General features: G+C 34.1%; 1 long non-coding RNA gene across 1 annotated transcript; it reads left to right on the top strand.

Annotated features, from left to right (window-relative positions):
* The first annotated feature begins 1,059 nt into the window (after positions 1-1,059).
* Positions 1,060-19,541, top strand: LOC113602347 (uncharacterized). Its single transcript, XR_003423775.2, has 3 exons — positions 1,060-1,267; positions 15,038-15,176; positions 19,142-19,541. It is a non-coding gene; the product is annotated as an uncharacterized LOC113602347 (long non-coding RNA).
* Positions 19,542-21,388: the final 1,847 nt, after the last annotated feature.

The raw sequence follows: 21,388 nt of genomic DNA on the forward strand, positions 1-21,388 counted from the left end.
TGAGAAGAGTATTTTAAGAAGACAAAGGACACAAAGAAGCAATTCATCATATAAATGCATTAGAAATAAATGTTAGCAAAAATGGAAACTCTGTCCGGATAAATTATTTATCTCTGGCTAAAACAGTGTTGGGTTTTCAAAAAATGGCCACAAGCGGTAGTAGCATATTGCTACCCTGAAGTGATACGAGAATTGGTACTGTTACTGTGGGGGCCAATGGTGACATCCCATGTAAATTTTAAGGTGTTTTTCCAGCAATTAACATTTAAGAAATTATCTTAAACAAATAATGACAGACCCATGAAATAAATGTTTTAACCATACTCAAATGATTGTCTGACACGACTGTCTGATGCATCTCCCTCAAACCCTGCCCCCAAACAAAACACAACAAAAATAAAAACATGTTCATCTAAAAAAAAATGATTTGACTGCCAGCTCTGTCCACTCCAGAAGTAGGAAAGATTGACCTAAAGAGAAGGTCATTCCCGTGCAAGTGAGTGGTTCAAAAATGAGTATTTTTACTCATTTTTTACTCTATAAGATACCTGGGAAAATTTGCAGAGGTTTCCTGGAAAACTTTTACATCTGCCAATAGAGACCATATAAGAGGTTGTATTTTTTCTTCTTTCTCTTGTGTTGTCATCTTTTACTGTAAATCCTGAAATAAGAGTATTCCCACCACAACAAACCTGAGGGTAAAGAGAACATCAAAAATAGCAGAGACAAGGAAATGAAGGAATCAGGGGATATGTAGGGCCCGGCTGGGGGCTAAATAGCCAGCTTTAAAATCAGCACTACATCTAGATTTCCTAAAAATGTTTTTATTGTGTAAATAAAAGATCCCATTGGTTGTAGCCCAAAGTTTCCTACTTGAATCTATAGTTCACATGTTGGGAGCTATAATTTAGTGTTTGAAGCTAAATTGCCATTGTTAGAATTATAATCCAAAAGAGTACAGTTTCACTGGACATTATAAAATTTGGATGATTGTTCAGCAAGTCCTCCTCCTCCCCTCCCACATTAGGTGGGGCGTACTGTTCTACCTCTGGCCTAGTAACTAGTTCTGGCCAGTGGCATGTGTTATCAGCTGTGATCACAAGCAACAATATGTTTCTCTTTGCTTTCTTGAGCTTTTGCAAGCACTATGAGGACATGCCACGGTATCCTGTGATCCCAGGAAAATGAAAGTCATGTGAAGCAGATATAGACCAAGTTTACTGAAACTCGATCTAGAGCAGCTGGTCCTCAACCACGATACAGACATGTAAGTGAGAAATGCTCATTACGTTTCATGTTAGATTCTTGAGGTGTTTGTTATGAAACATTTGTCTTTAGCTGACTGAGATAACATGAACTCTGTTGATTGTAGAATAATGCCACAAAATTAAAAGACAATGATGGAAATCACTCTGAGATTAACAGTATAATTTTGGGATTAGTGTGCAAAATACAACTGTATGCGCTATTCTGAGGACCAAATATACCTCTATTAGTTATTGAAAAAGCCTAAAAATTCCCCTGTAATACTGAGATTTAAAACAAATTTTAACACCATCTCCACAAATTCTTCAGAAATGAGCCTTTTTGGACAATGTGGACCATGATGTTAGACATTCATTGACCTGGGAGCCTTTGGTCCAAATTCTACAGGCACTCAGCTCCTGATATGATACTGGACATGTAAAGTTTTTGGAACATGTTACCAACACAAACACAAAAAAATGGAAAATTTCAACATTTACTATTGTATAGCCTGAAGGACAGAGAAACATTTTTAGAACACATTATAGAAACAAAGGTGGATAATATACTTCAAATGCAGAGAAATGCCATCAGCTATGTAAGGTTCAGCAGGCTATGCCATTGACATTTTTCATGGACACAAAACCACGAGAGACCCCATTGATCACTGACCTAGAAGGGACACGCAGAAGGACAAAGCATTGTTAAGATTCATATGAGGAGTAAAATGTTCAGATTCAGCAATTTGTACAAACACCCATTCCCCTTCCGGCAGGAGGTTGTGCGTGGCTTGCAGTTTTGAGCCAATATGGAAGAGGAAGAGGAAAATTGAATAAAATAGAATGAATTAAGTTGATCTGTGTAAAAAAGAGCTAAGCCACAAATATCTGGGGGGAGACACAAGAGAATTTCCTCAGTCTTCTCTCTACATGATTTGATGGAGATTAGAATGAAAGTGAGGGACAAGTGAAGAGAGACAAGGCATCTTTTCCCTTACGTTTTAAAAAGCTCTTCTGTGTATTACGAATTTACTCTCCCCTTGGTATTGCAGGAAAATTTACTTTATTCTCTATTATTTTTGATGCTGAGTTGCTATTTGTTTTATTTTGATGTTAGAAATACATGCATATTGGGTTTCATAGAGACTATTTTTTAATAAATTAAACTATTTCATATTTTGCATTGTAATGTATAATTTCATTTAATGAACAAGATGGGTTAAAATACCACCAGGGTGGTGAAAGCAGGATTTGCTATACATAAGTAAGGTCATCATTAATTTGCAAAGGAGAACATAGGAAATTTCCTTACCTCTATTTCCTTTCCAATTCAATTTTTATTCTGAATCAGATGAACTATTGAAATCCATATTTTATCCTTACTCACTCATTTCATTCTAGATTTATCTTCCACACTTTCATATATTTTAGTTAGTATAGAAATAAATTTAGAACAAATAGTTACAACTGCAATTCGCCTAAGATGTTTGTCATAGACATATGAAGGAAGAAAGAGGCGGACCTAAAAATTATGTTGAAAATACTTCAAGGAAAAAAATTAGAAGTAAAATAATGTGTTATACTTTATAAAAGCCTTTCTCATAATGATGGCCTAGAAATGCTGATCAGGACACTGGTGGTTCTTAAATGTTGAACTCAGAGGAAGTAAACACAAAATATTTTCCTTTAAGCTATTGAATTGTAATAAAAAATTCTGAGATCTAGTGCTGTATCTGTTAATATATAATACGTACATAAATCATCATGTCAGAAATTAATGTTGCAAATAATAAGATATAAGAGAAAGACACGGCCCAGACTGAGCTGAGAAGCCAAAGCGATGGGGATGGGAGGACCAGTAGAGGAATCCAGCAATGTAGACAGCAATGAAGGGCCCCCCTCAGAACTCGTAGGTCAAAGTATGGCCTTCTTAGAGCGCTGATAAAATTTTTTTTTATCATTTTCTTAAAGAAAAAACATGGAAGGATAGAAATTTGAGAAACTCCAGTTATTTGTTGATGAAGCTAAAACACAGTTATGTTGTTAATTAAATAATGTGATTGCAGAACGGAGTGAGAATCAGGTCAACAAACTGTAACACTGCCTGTTATAGAGAAAGGAAGATCTTTAGTCTGAACAACAGCATGAAAATCCTTGGTTCCAGATTAAACACACACACACACACACACACACACACACACACACACACTTTTTTAAAAAGCCATATACACTTGTTTAAATTCAAAAAAAGCTTTTTGATTTAGTTTTTGCTCTGTCTTGGCATGTTCTGTCCTTGATCCTAAGAGAGTTATCTCCTGAACTCTGGTCCATCATACTTTATAACTCTGCAAGTATTTATTCCAAGGAATTGTAATTAAATTACCCAGAAACGTAGCTAAGTTTCTTGTCCTCGTTATTACCTGATTTGTTCTGTCTGCAGTTCTGCTGGAAGATTTTCATTCAGCCACATTTTTATCCAGTCACATAAATAATTCTCTTTAGATATTAACTTAACTAAAGTCCACTTGCAATTATCAATACTTCTTTCTCAGGAAAATAAGATTAATCTATGCATAGTATTTTCTTGGTAGAATTGGTGCTTATTATAGAAAATTTAAAAAGATAGAGTTGTCGTGAGAAGTTATTGAAACTAGACTAGATTGACACTGAAAAAATCATACTGAAAACCAGACGATTCTAAAAGGCATTTTTATTCAGTTATATAATGCTACATCATTTCATTCTATATAAATTCAAAGAATAATTGAATACATGTTACTATTCCATTGAACGTACTAAAATTAAACTTAAGGAAATGTGAGGTGTAAAATGTTACAGATATTTTAGACATTGTTCCCCAAACTACCTGTGTATGGTATACATCTGTAACATAACTAACATACACAATGAAACAAAAATTATGAAATTATTCATTTGGTTTTGCTTCAGTATGCACACCAAACAGTGCTAATTATAAAGCTGCATCGGTACAGGGGCACCTGGGTGGTTCATTCGGATAAACATCTGACTTCGGCTCAGATCATGATCTCAAGGTTCGTGGGTTTGAGCCCCGTGTGGGGCACTATGCTGAGAGCTCGGAGCCCGGAGCCTGCTTCAGATTCTGTCTGTGTCCCCCTCTCTCTCTGCCCCTCCTCGACTTGTGCTCTATCTCTCCCTCAAAAACAAATAGAACATTAAAAATTAAAAAAAAAAACTGTGTTGGTACAGATATCAATCACAGAAGATATAAAACTTCTTTGGTTCAGATTTTCAAAAAATTATTGAAATTTTGGGAATGTGTAATGAATCTATACTTCTCAACTTTTAAGCATTCAGTTTGTGGAAAATACTTATTACAGATCATAGTTTCAATGATATATATGGATTAGTTTTCTATATTCTATGGCCAGACACTGAAATCTTAAGATTATTCAAAGATATTCAGAGGTTACCTGGGTGGATCAGTCACTTAAGTGTCAGACACCTTGATTTCACAGCTCAGGTCATGATCTCAGGGTTTGTGAGATCGAGCCTCACATGGGGCTCTGCACTGACAGCGTGGACCATGCTTAAGATTCTCTCTCCCTCTGTCTTTCTGCCCACCCCCTGCTTGTGTGTACACACACTCTCTCTCTCTCTCTCAAAATAAATGAATAAAACATTAAAAAAGATATTCACAAATGCATAATTCATAAAGCAAAAAAAAAGTAAAACTGAAAACCTTAAAGGCAGGGACAATAATCTCATTTAGGCATTATTCTTCCATGCACAACACAACAGCCAACACAGATAAGCACTTACTTGTGATAGGTGAAAAAATAGAATGTAATAGAAATGGAATCATGCATTCACTCAATACACACATATAAACATGACTAGAAAACAAATCAAAGCTTACTGGTTTTTACTCATGAAAGAGCATACATATCTATGCCCATACTAGTTTTGGACACCCATCTTTGGTATTTCCAATACCTGACTGTAAAGACAATATTATCACTAGTGGAAAAAATGGATGTTAAATGGGGGAGGGGAAGGAAAAAAAAAGAGGTTAGAGTGGGAGAGAGCCAAAGCATAAGAGACTCTTAAACGCTGAGAACAAACTGAGGGTTGATGGGGGGTGGGAGGGAGGGGAGGGTGGGTGATGGGTATTGAGGAGGGCACCTTTTGGGATGAGCACTGGGTGTTGTATGGAAACCAATTTGACAATAAATTTCACATATTGAAAAAAAAGATAAAGCATTAGTTAAGAATACTACTTAAACGTTATATTTTTAAACAACTAATTTAAAATAAAATTTGTTTTTTAAAGCCATAAACAGTAATACACTCAGTAATTTAAATTTCAAATCATAAATTCTATGTGTTCTACATATTTCATTGGCATACATTTAAAATGCAAAACTGCATAAAACCAGTACATTACAAGGGATATTGCAACATGAATCTAATAAATTCTTAGGCACACCATGTTTTGTTGAATCTTTTCCTATATGAGATGCATTTAGTTTTTTAATCCGATAACCATAGTACCTAATAATGTAATTCTAATTTTTTACTCGAGAACAGACTTTCCACAAATAATCTGAGTTTCTTACTATGACAAAAGTGTATGTCAAAGTTTTAGGATATCTTCGCATATCATAATTTTGAAACAAAGTATGCGTTATATTTTGGGGATAATTTTTTTTCTGATTCCATTTAATTGCATAATTGGAATAAATCTTAAAAAAAACTAGTGGACATTTAAGAAAACTATATATAGCAACATTTAAATGCAGTAAAATGTATAAAAATGTATATTATGGCATTGATTGCTTCAGAAACAACACAGAGTTCTTTCTGATCCTGGCTTGTTTGAAAACTCATTTGATCATGATTTTCCTGAGGCAATTTATAAGAGTGGTTTCACTTGCAGGCCTGTGAACAAATTATAATTCTGACTTTGTAAATCTTTGGGATAAATTTTCTCTGCATCTATTCTGGGGTTACCTCCTCACTCAATGATAACAGGAAATAATTAGCTTCACTCCACAAGCTTACACGAAAGAATTAATATATTTTATGCTTAAGTGGAAAAAATCAAAGGGATAAGTTATGAAAAATATACTCACTTAAATCATGCATCTAGAAACTAAAGTTTAGATGTAGAAATTGGTGATATGTCAAGGTTTTTACATTTTTAATGTTTTTTTTTTCATTTTTTATTTTTGAGAGAGAGTATGAGCGGGTGCGGGGCAGAAAGAGGGGGACAGAGGATCTGAAGTGGCCTCTGCACTGACAGCGGTGATCCCAACGTGGAACTCAAACTCACAAACGGTGAGATCATGATCTAAGCCGAAGTTGGACACTCAACTGACTGAACCACCCACGCACCCCAAAGTTTTTACAGATTTAAAATCATTTGTTGAAAATTTATTGCATTTATTTTATAAGACAGTTGTACAAATTAGATGCTGTTACTAGTCTGATGATCTGGGAAAATTGGTAAATCATTGCACGCTATACACTTTGCTGTTTTAAAGGGGGAAAAAATGACAGTGGCACAAGTGATCGGACCAAAATACAATGGATGTGTTTTTAAATATGGCGCCAGTTGCTCAAAATATTTATGTTTGCTAATTCTTACTAGATAATTTGGTCTTCTTAAAAAGGTTTTTAAATGTTTGTTCACTTATTTTGAAAATAGAGACAGAGCATGAGTGAGGGAGGGGCAGGGAGTGAGGGAGACACAGAATCCAAAGCAGGCTCCAGGCTCTGAGCTGTCAGCACAGAGGCCAACACGGGGCTCGAACTCACAAACCGTGAGATCATGACCTGAGCTGAAGTCAGATGCCTAACCAACTGAGCCACCCAGGCACCACATCAGAAAAAAGACTATCGTTTTCCATTCTGCCTTCTTCATTTCTTTTCCCCCTCACCTTGCTGGCCTGGCATTACATCTACCAAATCACCCACTGGCAGTTAACCCTTGCCTCAGACTTTGTTTTAAGGAAGTGTAGGGTAAGACTATAGATTGCATATGAAATTACTTATGCTATTTCTATCGGGAAAAGTACAATTAAATTGGCCATAGTAAATAATGCACTCATATGGGATTTTCTTTAGAAATATTATCCTAAATGCACAGATTTTGATTTCCAATCAGACTTACTAGTTCAATATAACAAAAATTATCCAAAGTATTATGTCAAAAACATTCAAAGAAACTGAAATCTTGTGTCTGTGTGTGTAAATAATATACATTTGTATTAATAAAATGTGATCAATAAAAGAGAGTATATATTTTATAAGCAACAAAGAAAATGGTGGGAAAAACTTACCTCAGTGGTTACAAGTAGATTCAATTTTTAAAGATTTCCTATATTACACACTTCGCAGCAACCAGAATGTAGTTCCATGATATATTAGAGGTGTGCTGAAATGAGAAGTACATCTGCCAATTGTTGATATTCTCATATACTCTGACAATGAATTCCTTCTGCTTTTATTTAAAAAGTTTAGCCCATGGTATCATTCACAAAGATGACATCACACCATTTCATACACTCTTTTTCCAGATTTTCCAATCATTATTTTCAATTTGTTGAATTTTAGATAGAATCATTTCACAAATGAAACAATTAGATCCAGAAGAAAATTTTACTTGGGAGTACTTAGTTTGGTGGAGTTTTCTTTTTTTTCTCAGAAGCCCTCATAAGATATGACATTACATATTAGTCAACGAATTCCACTCATTTCAAATTTCAAAAGGAAAGTAAATGCAGCCAATAATAATCCACATTTTATAAAATTAAATTAAAATATTAACTTTATTATTTGACTAGCAAGACTGTTGATAATTTGAAGTTTTTTTAAAAAAATTTTTTTTACATTTATTTATGTTAGAGAAACAGAGAGACAGAGCACAAATGAGGAGGGGCAGAGAGAGAAGGAGACAGAATCCAAAGCAGGCTCCAGGCTCTGAGCTGTCAACACAGAGCCCGACGCAGGGCTCAAACCCACAAACCATGAGATCATGACCTGAGCCACAGTTGGACGCTCAACCAACTGAGCCACCCAGATGCCCCGATAATTTGAAGTTTTAATCAAGGCTATTTAAACTATTAATGTTAACTTTATCATAACATATAGTTAAGTGTAGTATCATCTAGGTAAATGATATATCTTAATAAATTATCTTCCTATTTTGAGAAGAAATCTCTAGAGAAAGAAATTAAAATAAGTTGTTTATTGCATACCACCATCATTCATCAATGTAAAGCCCATCATATTTTATTCTGTGTGTTTTTCTTTCTTTCTAAGTACCTATGTCCCTTCTTCTTCATTACAGTTGGGAGGTATCACAGAAATCATATCTTCCAACAACCTCATTTCAGAGAGGAGGAATCAAAAATACAGAGACTGACATGGTCAACATCACATGCTAGTGTTGCAGATTTGGAAGTAAAACTCAAGTCACCTGAGCTGGTGTTCCTTCTATAAGTGATGTGGGAAGGTGTGGTGGCCCAGTGTTTAGAGCAGGAAAATATTTTTTCACCAACATTCTTGTAACTCCTCTAGCCTCACTGTTTTCATTTGTAATATTAAGAAAGCTAAATTAGATACAATTCCCTTTCAACCTTAAAACTGTATGAAATGGGAAATGACTTTCTGTATTACTAAGAGTGACAAAAGAAAAATATCAAAATTCATTTTATTTGTTTTCATTTGTTTCTTTTCTACAATGCTGATCACTTCCAATTGTCCACAAGGGTAGTCCCTTTCTAAATTGTCTAGGTAGCAACATCCAAATCAACCAACTAAATTTTTTTCCAGTAGATCATGCAAGAATAGTCTTATTATTACTTTTCAGGTCATAAGCACAAAGTCAATTATCAGTGATTTAGTGAACTGCAAAACAAAAACAAAAACAAAAACAAAATTTACTATGAACCTCCTTTATCTTTAGTTTATGCATACGAGAGGACATATTTGCATAAAAATCTGAAGAGTAAATCTCAATATTAACATTTAATTGAATACTCATAATTAAAATTTTAATCCTGCAGAGTAATTAAATTTTCTTCTGAAATAATTCTCAATTGATTCTTTCTGTGACCACATTGAGAAAATGCTTAAAAAGTATTAAAGATTTAAAAAATTAAGTGCTAGAGGCTCCTGGGTGGTTCAGTCAGTTGAGCATCTGACTTTGGCTCAGGTCATGATCTCACGGCTGGTGAGTTCGAGCCCTGCGCCAGGCTCTGTGCTGACAGCTCAGAGCCTGGAGCCTGCTTCTGCTTCTGTGTCTCCCTCTCTCTCTGCCCCTAACCCACTCGCATTCTGTCTGTCTCTCTCAAAAATAAATAAACATTAAAAAAATTTTTTTAAATAAATAAAAAATTGTTTCTCCAAGGTTTGTCACTTTCTTATTTATTGGCTTTGCAGAGCCTAAGAGATGCACATGGCTTTAATTATTTGTTTTGCTTTCCACATAAATGCGAAGCATTAAAAATGTCTCCCAAACAACATGAAAAAAAAAAGAGATGATGTGATGGTTAATTTTATGTGTCAACTTGATTGGGTCTCAGAATGCCCAGATAACTGGTCAAACATTATTCTGGGTGTGTCTGTAAAGGTGTTTTTGGATGTGAGTAATATTTTAATCAGTAGACTGAGTAAAGCAGATTGCCCTCCCAAATGTGTGCTGTCATCATCCAATCAGCTGAAGGCCTAAATAGAACAAAAAAGCTAACCCTTCTGTGAGTAACGTTTTCTGTCTGACTGCTTTGACCTAGGACATAGGTATTTTCCTGCCTTCAAACTTGGGTTATAAACAACAGCTCTTCTTGAATCTTGAGTCTGATCACTTTCAAACTGAAACTGACACCACTGGCTCTCCTGAGTCTCCAGGTCCCACCTGCAGACCTTGGAACATCTCAGCCTCCGTAATATGTATTCAGAGATCTTGAGACGTCTCAGCCTCCATAATATGTAATATGAACATACATTCATACTCATGTCAATCATATACATCTATATTCATGGTGGTTGAATATGAATTGATTCTGTATTGATTTTGTTTCTCTAAAGATCAATACAGATGGTATATCTAAGTCTTCTTGCATTTGTTAATCTTGTTATCTTTCTATATAGAGGAAAGCAAAAAAGAAGGCTTAGTAAATCAAATAAAATCTTTAAGGAAGATCACTGCTCATGACTTCAGGAAGATACAAAGAGAAATGGGAAATTGAAAAGAAGAATGTAATTTAAGAAATAAAGGACTAGGACTCAGAAAATCAGACTTGGAGTCACAGCTCTGGGGACTTGGCCAAAACTATACCCTATCAGCATCTCTTTTTATTCACTGAAGAGTATGGGATCAGTTCATGCATCTTACAGACATCATTAATTCATTTACTTATTTGTTCAAGAAAGGAGATAAATGTGCATTTTAAACCCAAGTTCCCATGTAAAAGTAATGTCCGCATTGACAGAACTAAATAATGATAATGCTAATAAAAATAATTAAAGAAGTAGAAAGGAATATGAAATTCTGACTTTTCCATAAATGTGGAATGAGCACATGTATAGATCAAAGGGACAAGTGTAGGGAGAAGCCATATAAAAGCGTTAATTCTCTATACTTTTCAGAAAGAGCATTGTGAAATTGGCTTACCCTGAGATTTGAATATTGAAAGACACCTTGCAAATTCATAAATGTTTAAGTTGTGACTATGAAATCAATTATGATTTTTTCAATATCTTGATATTTTAAAAAGCTTATTTAACATCTGATGATGGCTAGTTACTGGCAGTAAATGGACTCTTCACCTCAGTCTAGATCTTTCCTGTCATTAGATGTCACTGACTTCCTTATCACAGTATACATCTGAAGAAACTGGTAACAAAATACCTTCCTTAATAAATTAGCCCAGTAGTGGTAAAAGTCACCAAAAAGAATAAAGAAACACAGTTGCACCCAAGCCAAATAGTAAATCTTCCAAAAATAGAAATCATGACAGTTATTTAAGAGTGAACAAAGAAATAGCACTGCCAGTAGGAAAGTATAAAAGAACTTTTTTAAAAGAAAACATGGACCTAAAATGCTAAGTGAGACAGGACAATAGGAGGATGTGTACTATTTATTTGAATAGAAAATGATAAAAAGGGTTTGCAAATACATTTCTCATCTTGGTCTCTATTTTTAAAATGTCACGTTTATCCTGTAAGAAAGCATAAAAGAAACCAGTGTGATTAGAAGGAAATGAGAAGAGAACCAATATTTATTGAACACCTTTCCCATAATAAATGGTGACATATTTTATTCTTTTTAATCCTCCCGACAGTCTCACAGTAGATCAATATTTTATGGACAGGAAAAGTGAGTCTATATAACTTGTCTCATCGCAGTGCTCTTTTTAAAAAAAAAATGTAGCTGGATTAAAATCCAGATATTCTTTACTCTGAAAGTTCCACTTTGGTGTCAAGTAAGTCTATGAAAGGAAAATCAAGTACTGCTTGCAAAAATAGCTAGACTCTTAGTTCACCGGGCACAATAAGCACATAATAGCCTTGAAGTTGTCACTGTTTTTTGATTGAAAAACCACACGATATCATTTCATCAAAATGTATAGACACAAACAAACAAAATCTTGAAAAAAAAATTGATACACAGATTCTAATAAAGAAAAGCAAACCCGAAATCAGGAAGTCGTTTTAAAATAGTTTAAAGATCTGTCAAAGTCAATGTGGAATTATCAGGTTTACAAAATTTATGGAGTGAAGTTAGTGATGTAGTTTGGGTATATTTAGCAATAAGCAGAGTAAAGGGGTAAGGTCCACGACTTCTAGCAGTTCAGAATTTTGCTGAAGCACCTGTTTGAATTACCCATATTGATGTGTGGAATGACTCATTTAGCTTTATAAATTATTTTAGTAATGCATTTATAGAATCATTAAAAATCCAAAAGGGTCACTTATGAGCTTCATGAATTTACTTCACTTACTGAATTTTATGACAGAAATTACATTCTATAATAGTATTGGGGGTTTTAAAGATTCATGAAATTATCAGTACTGGTCCCTTGAGGAGAATGTCAGTGATCTAGTATAAATGAAATGTCACTGTTTAGGACTGGTGGCCTGAACCCTCAGTCAGTAGCAAGGAAATCAGGCCAGATTGCTTTCCTAAGATAGGAGCCCGACATTATGGTGCTGCATGAGAGACCATTTAGATGATGAACAATAGCTAGAAAAACTATCAGGAAGAACCAGACCCATTCATTTAGCCTTACAGATATTTGTGAGTTTGCACTTAATATTGGGTACAATTTTTGAATGTTACTTCTTTTTAGAGAACACCTAACAGAGGATCTGCTAATATGTACCAGGAATGTTATTTATATTATGTCATTTAGTTTCCATGGCAATCTTATCAGACAGGTATTAATTTTATTGTCATTGCTATTTAAAAGTAAGTAAACAGAGGTTCAGAGAGGTGAAGTACTTTACTGAAAATCACACGAGTTACGAAATGCCAAAGCCTAGATTTGAATGCCTCTATATGTTCTTTCCTTCTGTTGTGCGGTCAGTCTCTGTCATAGCAGGCCATGTGAAGAAGAAAGAGAAGGAGGAAAGGGGAAGAAAAGAGGTGTAAAGGTAAAAGTTGAAACGGCAAATGATTATTTTTATTAATCTTGAAAGCTGTGGAGAATATGAACATAAAATTACTAAAATCCATTGATTCCTGATACAGATACATTTATAAAAACATGCATTTTTGTTTTTATATTAGATAGTAAGTCAGGATGAATCCTAATTTCTGATGTGCTGTGTAATGACATTACAGAAATGATTAGAAAAAAATGGGGTAACACCTATTTCCATGGCATGCCTCCTGACTTTTTGAGGGTGACATAAATAAAATATGGACATTTTCTTAGAAGAGAATTTTTATTATCATTCAGAGATACAATGTCATATATTTGTAAAGGATTATCAAACACTATCCTGGTAATCAAGAAATTTGATGACTCCAAGATTATAGTTTAAAGAGATCCACTTTGCATTTTGAATTCATGAAAATTCATTTCTTTATCCAACAATAATTTATTTGATTTTCTATTAAATGCTAGGTAATGTGCTGGCATAAGAATTTTAGAAAAGACTTTCTTAGTGTCTATTGGGTAAAAAAAAGTCATAATGCATTTTCAGTAACACAGAATACACTAAAAAAATGTAAGATGAGCACAGAATCTAACCTTGGATGGGTAGTAATAATAATGAAACTTCATGAAGAAGCTGATATCTATACCTTGATGCATTAGTTACATACTGGTTGGAAGCCTACTATGGACCAGACACTATTCTAAGAACTAGCAATAAATTAGTGAACAAGTTAATTTTTAAGTCCATATTACTATTGCAAAATCCATATAAAGAAGATGAAAGGAATTAATGAAATAAGAATAGAAATCAGCAAAAATGGAAACTAAGCATTAATGAGGATAATGAACCAATACCTGGTTCTGTGAAAAGATTGATAAGTTAGAAAAGACTTGGTAAGACTGACCAAGGGTGGGGGTGGGGGGTGAAGGTGGAAAAACGCACTATGAAAAAGGAGAGATATCTATAGATACAATATTACAAAAATAATATAATAATATTATAAAAATATACACATGCCCCAAACTGCAAAAATCTAAATAAAATGGATAAATTTCAATAAGGAATATTGTAGTGGACCTTTATTATTCATTTTGGCTGAATAACATCTGAATTCCCTTCCCTTTGTTCAAGGTAGCCCTCACCTTATTGGTAGAAAGGGCAATGGAGACAGATTCAAGTAAGACAAAAACAACATGTGCAAAGGCCCAGAGAGAGGCAAGAGACAATTAACAGCACTGTTCAGAGAGCATAAATAGCGTGTCTGGAGAACTGAAAGGAGAAACAGTCCCAAATCATCAAGATTATTATAAGCTATTTAAAGATTTTAGATTTTTTTCCTGGCATCAACAGAGAGTCACTCTCTGTTTGGGGAAATTGGATGATCATGGTGATACTGATGATCTTGATAACTTCTAACATTGTTTTAGTACTATTTATATGCCAAGAATAGGGTATTTAGTGCTTTATGTGAACTATCTCAATTAAATCTCATAGGAACTCAATAAGATCAATATTCCTATTATGTGAATTTTAAAAGTAAAGAAATAGGTTAGCAAATTTACAAAGTTCAAGAAAAGAATATATGAGAAAAACAAAAACAAAAACAAATACAAATAACCCCACCAGCTTCTTTCAAAAAACCTGAATGACATTTGGGTTCAAATACCAGATTAGATGTCTCTGGAATATATAGCATACATAAAGAAGAGAGGGATTCTGCATCCAATGCTTAGTACTAGATGAAGCTTCAGCATCTCAAGTCTGCTTATTCTCAGTTGTGGCAGGTGACCAACAGACAGTGAGAGTGCACAAGTTTGGATTTATTACTGGAAATATATAAGACAGTCAGGGGGATCCATGAGATACTTGGGGGAGGAGTTGCACAGGAAGTATTAGAAAGTATGGATTTCCCATATAACACCGGACACCATGGAAGAATTACTTGAGACTGTGGCCCATGCATTTTTAGTGACATTAGTCTGCACTGCTTCTGTTTGATTCTCTCTAGCAGTGCAAAGCAACCTGAGTTTAAGAGCAAAGAAGGCAACACACATAGGTTGATTCAGCTGTACGTTTTATGTTTGGTTAAGTGTTCAAGAAAATGAAATAGCTTTGTGAACCAATTACCTTTCTTTCTTCTACAGGTTCTACTGAAGACCGAATTATAAATGGTTAGAAGGGGCCAGGAGGAGACTTGAACTTTCATCCCTAACATAAAAAAGTAAAATAAGGTACCGATTCTACAGATGGCAGATCAGCATCATCCTGGTAAAAAAAGTAGAGGTAATTAGACTTACACATGGACATTAATCATTTGCACTTAGCATATCTTAAAATTCTTTCACATTCTTTTTGATTTAGAATTTTTTTTGGTAAGAGAAAAAGTATTCTAAAGTCTGAAAAATTCTTCTATAATCCCTTAATACCTACATACCTACCATCTTAGCTAATGCACGATTTAAATGGAATCAAAATATTCTAAAGAAAAAACTTATGAATTTGGACTGAAGATCACGTATTTATGGATAACACAGTCTGTTTATTAGGCAACCTAATTATGTTTAGGACGTTAGTGAATCTCTTAACTCTAGGACTTTAGGTAGACAAAAAAAAACCAAATTGTGATTCACAAAATTCTAGCTAGCATGCTAAATTAATCGATCTATGACAGCATTGCCCATTGCTAATAAAAATAACAAACACATTGTAATAGTCTATATGTGAAACTCTATTTTATAAATGAACGTTTCTTCTGAGCATTCAACATTCAAATGCACCCTTAAAATAAAAAATCTCTTATATCTAACTCAAACTTGGTAGTCACCACTTGTGAAACTGAAAAGAAATCTTATTTTTCAAAAAACATTCCAACCATTATTAAATGCAAAAAAATGTTCACATGTAAACAGCATTTAAATGAATAAAATGGTCAATATTTGTTTTATGTCAAATAAAAATAACAGCTATTATTTTGCCAGTTTCTATATTTGGTTTGCTCCATTACCCAACAAGAAGTTATTGAATGTTTATTCGACTAGGAACTAAAAGTAGAAGATCATAATCATCAGACTAAACTATCAAACTCAGCATTGAAAAATGAGTGCAGTCATACAAAACTGCTTTTATCTGTCTTCTTTTCTGTAAAAGTACAGAGGAATCATTTAGCGAAACAATGCTAAATTATATAAGCATTCAAATCATTTTAAAAATAGCTATTAAAGTTGTTAAAACTGCAGAGAAGCAGTTATCTGTTGATCCAAGTTATATGGTTTAGTACTTCCTACCAACCTAAGTGAATATGGAAAAAAGATGCTGTATACATGACAATTATTAAAAGGAGAATTAATGAAATCACCTTCCCTCACTCTTTATCTACATACCACTCTTTACAAAGCAAGTACATATAATTTTTCTCCCATGTGTTAATTTTTGTTAATATAGTCAGACCTTAAAGTAGTTCATTACTTTGAAAATTTAAAAATATATGTCTATTTCCCTATTACCTTTCAGAAACAGGGCCTTTTTTGTCTGTCTTCCTCTGTATAACGACAAATATTCATAGGCTTAGTATTATATTTGTATTCATATCCCAACGCTCCTATGTAAACAAACCCATAACATGACAGAGATAGAGTGGCCAGGACAATCAAGGTCTACCCATTCTACTGATGAGTTAAACCTGAGCTGTTTTTGGTTTATGTTACTTTTTTTAGCTGGGGGCAGTGACCCTATAAATTGCTAACTCTCCTTGGAGTTTCCTTTAGTGTTTGCCTCCTCTAGTACTTACTCAAAACTGAAGTCAGTTACTGAATCATAGAGCAATAGAATCTGAGACGTAGAACTGTTGAGGCCTCCTCTAATGTTCTAAAGGGTGGCCCCCAAAACTATATGTGCATGTCCTAAATTTGTACCTGTGGATATTACCTTATGTGGCAAAAGAGAGGTTTATGATAAGGCTCTGGAGGGGAGGATCTTATCGGGGATCATCTAGAGGGGCCATAAATCATAAGATTCCCTATAAGAGAGAGGCAGAAGTTCTGAGACAGACTACAGACGACAAGGCCATGTGAAGTGGAGGCTGAGGGTGGAGTCATAGGACTGCCGATCGCTGAATGTTGAGGACTACCAACAGCCACCAGCAGCTGAGAGAGAGGCATAGGATGTCTCTTCCCCAAGAAACTCTAGAGAAAATGAAGCAGCTGACACCTTGATTTTAGTCTTCTGTCCTCTAGAACAGGAAGAAATCAGTTTCTTCTTTTAAGCTACCAATTTTGTGGTAATTTATTACAGCAACTACATGAAACTAATACACCATCTATTGCAGTCTTGTGTATCTTCAAGGGAGGGATTTTTTTGACAAATGGATGTCCAGTTTCCCCTTGACTGGATCAAGTATAAGCTGACCTCTAGGTAATGAAAGAGGATTTTCTAGCACTACCTGGCTTAATCATCAGCATAGTCTTTTCACCAAGCTGAAATCTGCTTCCTGACTGTCCCTCTACAGACCCACTACAATTTACAGGTGACACATTAGTTCTCTGTTATAACATAGATCAACTCTCTTCTTATAAAAAATCCCTTTGCAGATCTGAAGACAGTATTAATCCCCTTTTAATTTTCCTTGCATAACCTGCAATGCTATCTATCGCGCATAATCTAGCTAAAAGCTGTCCTGTGAACCTCTCTCAATGGTCTTCTCTGGACTTCTTTCCTTGAGAGTGAAGGATACTTAATTGTGAACCTGTACGCCCATGATACTTGGCACATGAAGACACATGCAAACATGAGAATACAACATCTTGAAGTATCTGGAGGTTGCAGTGTGTGAAAATGGAGGCAAAGCAATGTTTCTAAGAATAAGAAGGAGCAGAAAGAGAGATAGAAATAGAAATATATAGGTAGGGAGACCATGATAGAAATAAAAAGAGTGAGAAAGACATAACACAGCCAGTAGACCCATCAATCTCTCATTTGTGCAGAATCATTGGATCATAATGAATAGGAATAGGGAAAACTAGAAGTGGGAAAAGAAGATTTCCTAAGGAAAGACTGTTAGGGAGCTTTGGATAATACTAATAAATAATCATTAAAAGTTTACCAAGTACAAATCAAGCATTGTGCAAAAAACTGTAAATATAATATCTCGGTTATCATTATAGTAACTTGAAGTGAAATTTGATTTTATTATATCAAATTAAGGATTAAGAAACTATTTGAAACTATTATTACAAATTAAAAATGAAGAAAGAGATTTAAATTATTCACTGAAATCATGCTCCCTATAAATTGTGAAGCTGGCATCTGAACCCAACATTCTCTGGTTGCTAAGATGACTTCTTAATCATTCCAGTAATGCTGCCTCCCAATCCAAATAACCATGAATCATACTATTGTTACTACTGAACTGTCTTTATTACTATTTCTTCCTCCTTAAACTCTCTTTCTATCCCCATGCCTTCTCTTCTTTGAACACCAGACTAAGGTCTGCAAACTTAACTTGAAAGCTAGAAAAGAGTCCTTGAAATGTGAAATCAGAGGACTGGAGCCATCAGACCAAAACTAACATTGAGAGCAATATATGAAACAAGATATGTAACCTATTTATGTGTATCTGTAGCATATCTGAAAAAATATTTCTAGAAAACACCACAGCACAATCTTGCCACACATAATTGTGTGACGTATATCTGGAAATAGATGTTTTATTAATACTATGGTTTTCCTTACCTTAAAGCCGCATTCACTGCTATTTTCTTTGTAACCTCTTTCATTTAAATAAGATACAGGGTCTATTTTCTATATCTTTGTTTAGAGGCTACAGATATTATTACCCTTAATTACTTCCCTGTGTGGCTTTAAATTGAAATTACCTCTATAATTACTTTCCCCTGAAATTTGTATGGTGAAATTCTGCAAGTAAATGTTGATGGCTTCTAGATGAAGACATTTGGTCTGTGCTGTAATCATCAAGCAGGTAAAAGATTTTATTTATTTATTTATTTAGTTTTGGAAAGTTTAAACATTTCGAGTAGTCCTGTCATCTCTTTTTACTCATTTATTTATGATTCAAGAAATTAATCCTAACAAAGTCTTTGATTCTGTTTGGTATGATGCTATCACAGCAACTCTGTTGGTTTTTAATAATTGATATAAAGTTTTAAATGAAGTGTTTAATTGTGTTTGCAGATAGTTTCCTGAGCCATAAATAGCCAACTGGCGAAATCTTTTTTTATTATCATTGACATTAGGTAATCAACTTGTGCATTTTCATTGAAATGAGATCCAAGGAGCTTGGTGCCAGCAAGGTCATCACAACTCAGAAAGAACAGGAGAACATTTCAGGTCACTGTGAGTCACAGAGGGCAAATAGAACTTTGCATATATCCTTACCATAGCAATGTATCCAATAATTATTTTCCCTAGAATCAGTTTCAATTCAAAACACTGCACTGATCTCTGCATGGAAATCTAATTATTCTTCCCACTCATAAAAATAGGCTACTCTTGCTATTTCTCTTGTCGCTTTCAGTTCATGCACATGAAAATAGAATTTAAATAACTGCAATGCCATTTGTTAAATGATGTCCTGGAAGAATTAGTTTTTCTTTAAAAAGTGAATACTACCAAGTTCTCTGTACCCATTTTACTACCTAAGGAAGTTATTTGCCATTTGCTGAATCAGAGATGAGCTTTATAAAATATGTCATATTTTTGTTTTAATTATTACTGCATGAGTCACAGTTTTCATAAAAATCTGCCTTTAGTTTTAGCAGAATTAGCAAAGCTATATATTTTTAAATGACTGAATTTTCATTTAGAATCCTATTGTTTTTACTAAAAGATGAGTGTATTATTCATCAAATAGAAAACAGAAATTTTCATATGAAGATATGTGGATTATTTTAAAAACACTGTCTCATTATTTAACATTATTTGAGATAAAGAAGAATTAAAAGAATATTATTCAGTAGGAAGAATTAGATGATAAAATGGAGGCAGTGGTGAAGTTATGGTGCTTTGCTTTTGAATTGTCAAGACAAAAAAATTGCAAAACTTAAAGACTTTATGGGCTTATATAGAAAGCCAAAGCCTGTGCTTCTAAAATACAACAAATGTAAAACTATTTACAGAACATGATTATCTCTAATTTTATGAAAACTTCACCCTGGAAAATGGGCCCAACTTATATTTTACTTTCCAAGCACAAACTCTGGACCATGAATATTTCATAGTGTTTGACTCTGGGACCATCGAAGCTATGGATTCTCATTTGTTCTGAATGTATTCAGAGTACTCACCTAGTACTAGAAGTATTGATGCTCTAAAGTGTTAAATATTATAAAGCAATGTGATGATTTTCTTAGTGCTACTAGATATAGAGATCCTTTACTCATGATTTACAAATAATAAGTGCTTATGTGACAAATTTTTATAAAACAATGGTGAAATTTTATGTTACACAGCATCAGGTCTTTCAATAGACATACAGTTAATATGGTGATCATAGTATGTGACTCTTCAGCATGTAATGATAAAGAGTACTCAAGTCCTAGACTGGCCCTTGTCAGATCTATCCCAATCTACTGTCTTCTCTAGACTGAAATGGTTTACATGGAGACTGACATGTATTCCAACATAATGAAACAAATTTTAGTAAGCAGAATGGAAGAATAATGAACTAATTTTATATTTATTAAAATATGCTTTGAACTTTATGAAATACTATTATAAATAAAAGTAAACTATGAACATATCAGGAGATCAGGTGATTTATCAATTGAGGAAATGATCTTAGTCTCAATGTTTAATTTTAAAAGATAAAATTATACAAATTTACACAATTTACTTAGAAGGCTTAGACACATTGAACATGCATGACTACATTACTAAATTAAGATAAATAATAGATATTACTTTCAAAAAAATAGTTTTTATATAGATAAACATCTCTATGCAGTCTGCAAGTAGTCTGCAACCGGGAGTCACAATGAAACACAACTAGTTAAAATTCCTTAATGAATTCTAATTATAAATAACTATACTCCACAAATGGAAATGCATAGAAAGAATATGTTTTTGTCATGGACTATGGATAAGATCATAACTTTCTATTCTAATCTACTTGTAATATAAATTATTGCTAAATTGATGAAAGTGTCATATTAGCCTTCTATATATTTGGTGATATTTTTAAAAAATGTTGATTTATTTATTTTGAGAGAGAGAGAGAGAGAGAGCATGCGCAGGGAAGGGGCAGAGAGAAAGGGAGAGAGAGAATCCCAAACAGGCTCTGCTCTGTCAGTGCAGAGCCTGACACAGGGCTTGATCTCATGAACAGTGAGATCAGGACCTGAGCCAAAACCAAGAGTTGGATGCTTAACAGACTGAGCCACCCAGGCATCACTCAAAGATATTTTGTAACAATTCTTATTCTTCCCTTTCTTATGAATGGTAGGCTACCATAATATTCTATGAAATCACGTTTTTCCTCTGAG

Source organism: Acinonyx jubatus, chromosome D3 (assembly GCF_027475565.1).
Source record: "Acinonyx jubatus isolate Ajub_Pintada_27869175 chromosome D3, VMU_Ajub_asm_v1.0, whole genome shotgun sequence".
Classification (NCBI taxonomy): domain Eukaryota; kingdom Metazoa; phylum Chordata; class Mammalia; order Carnivora; family Felidae; genus Acinonyx; species Acinonyx jubatus.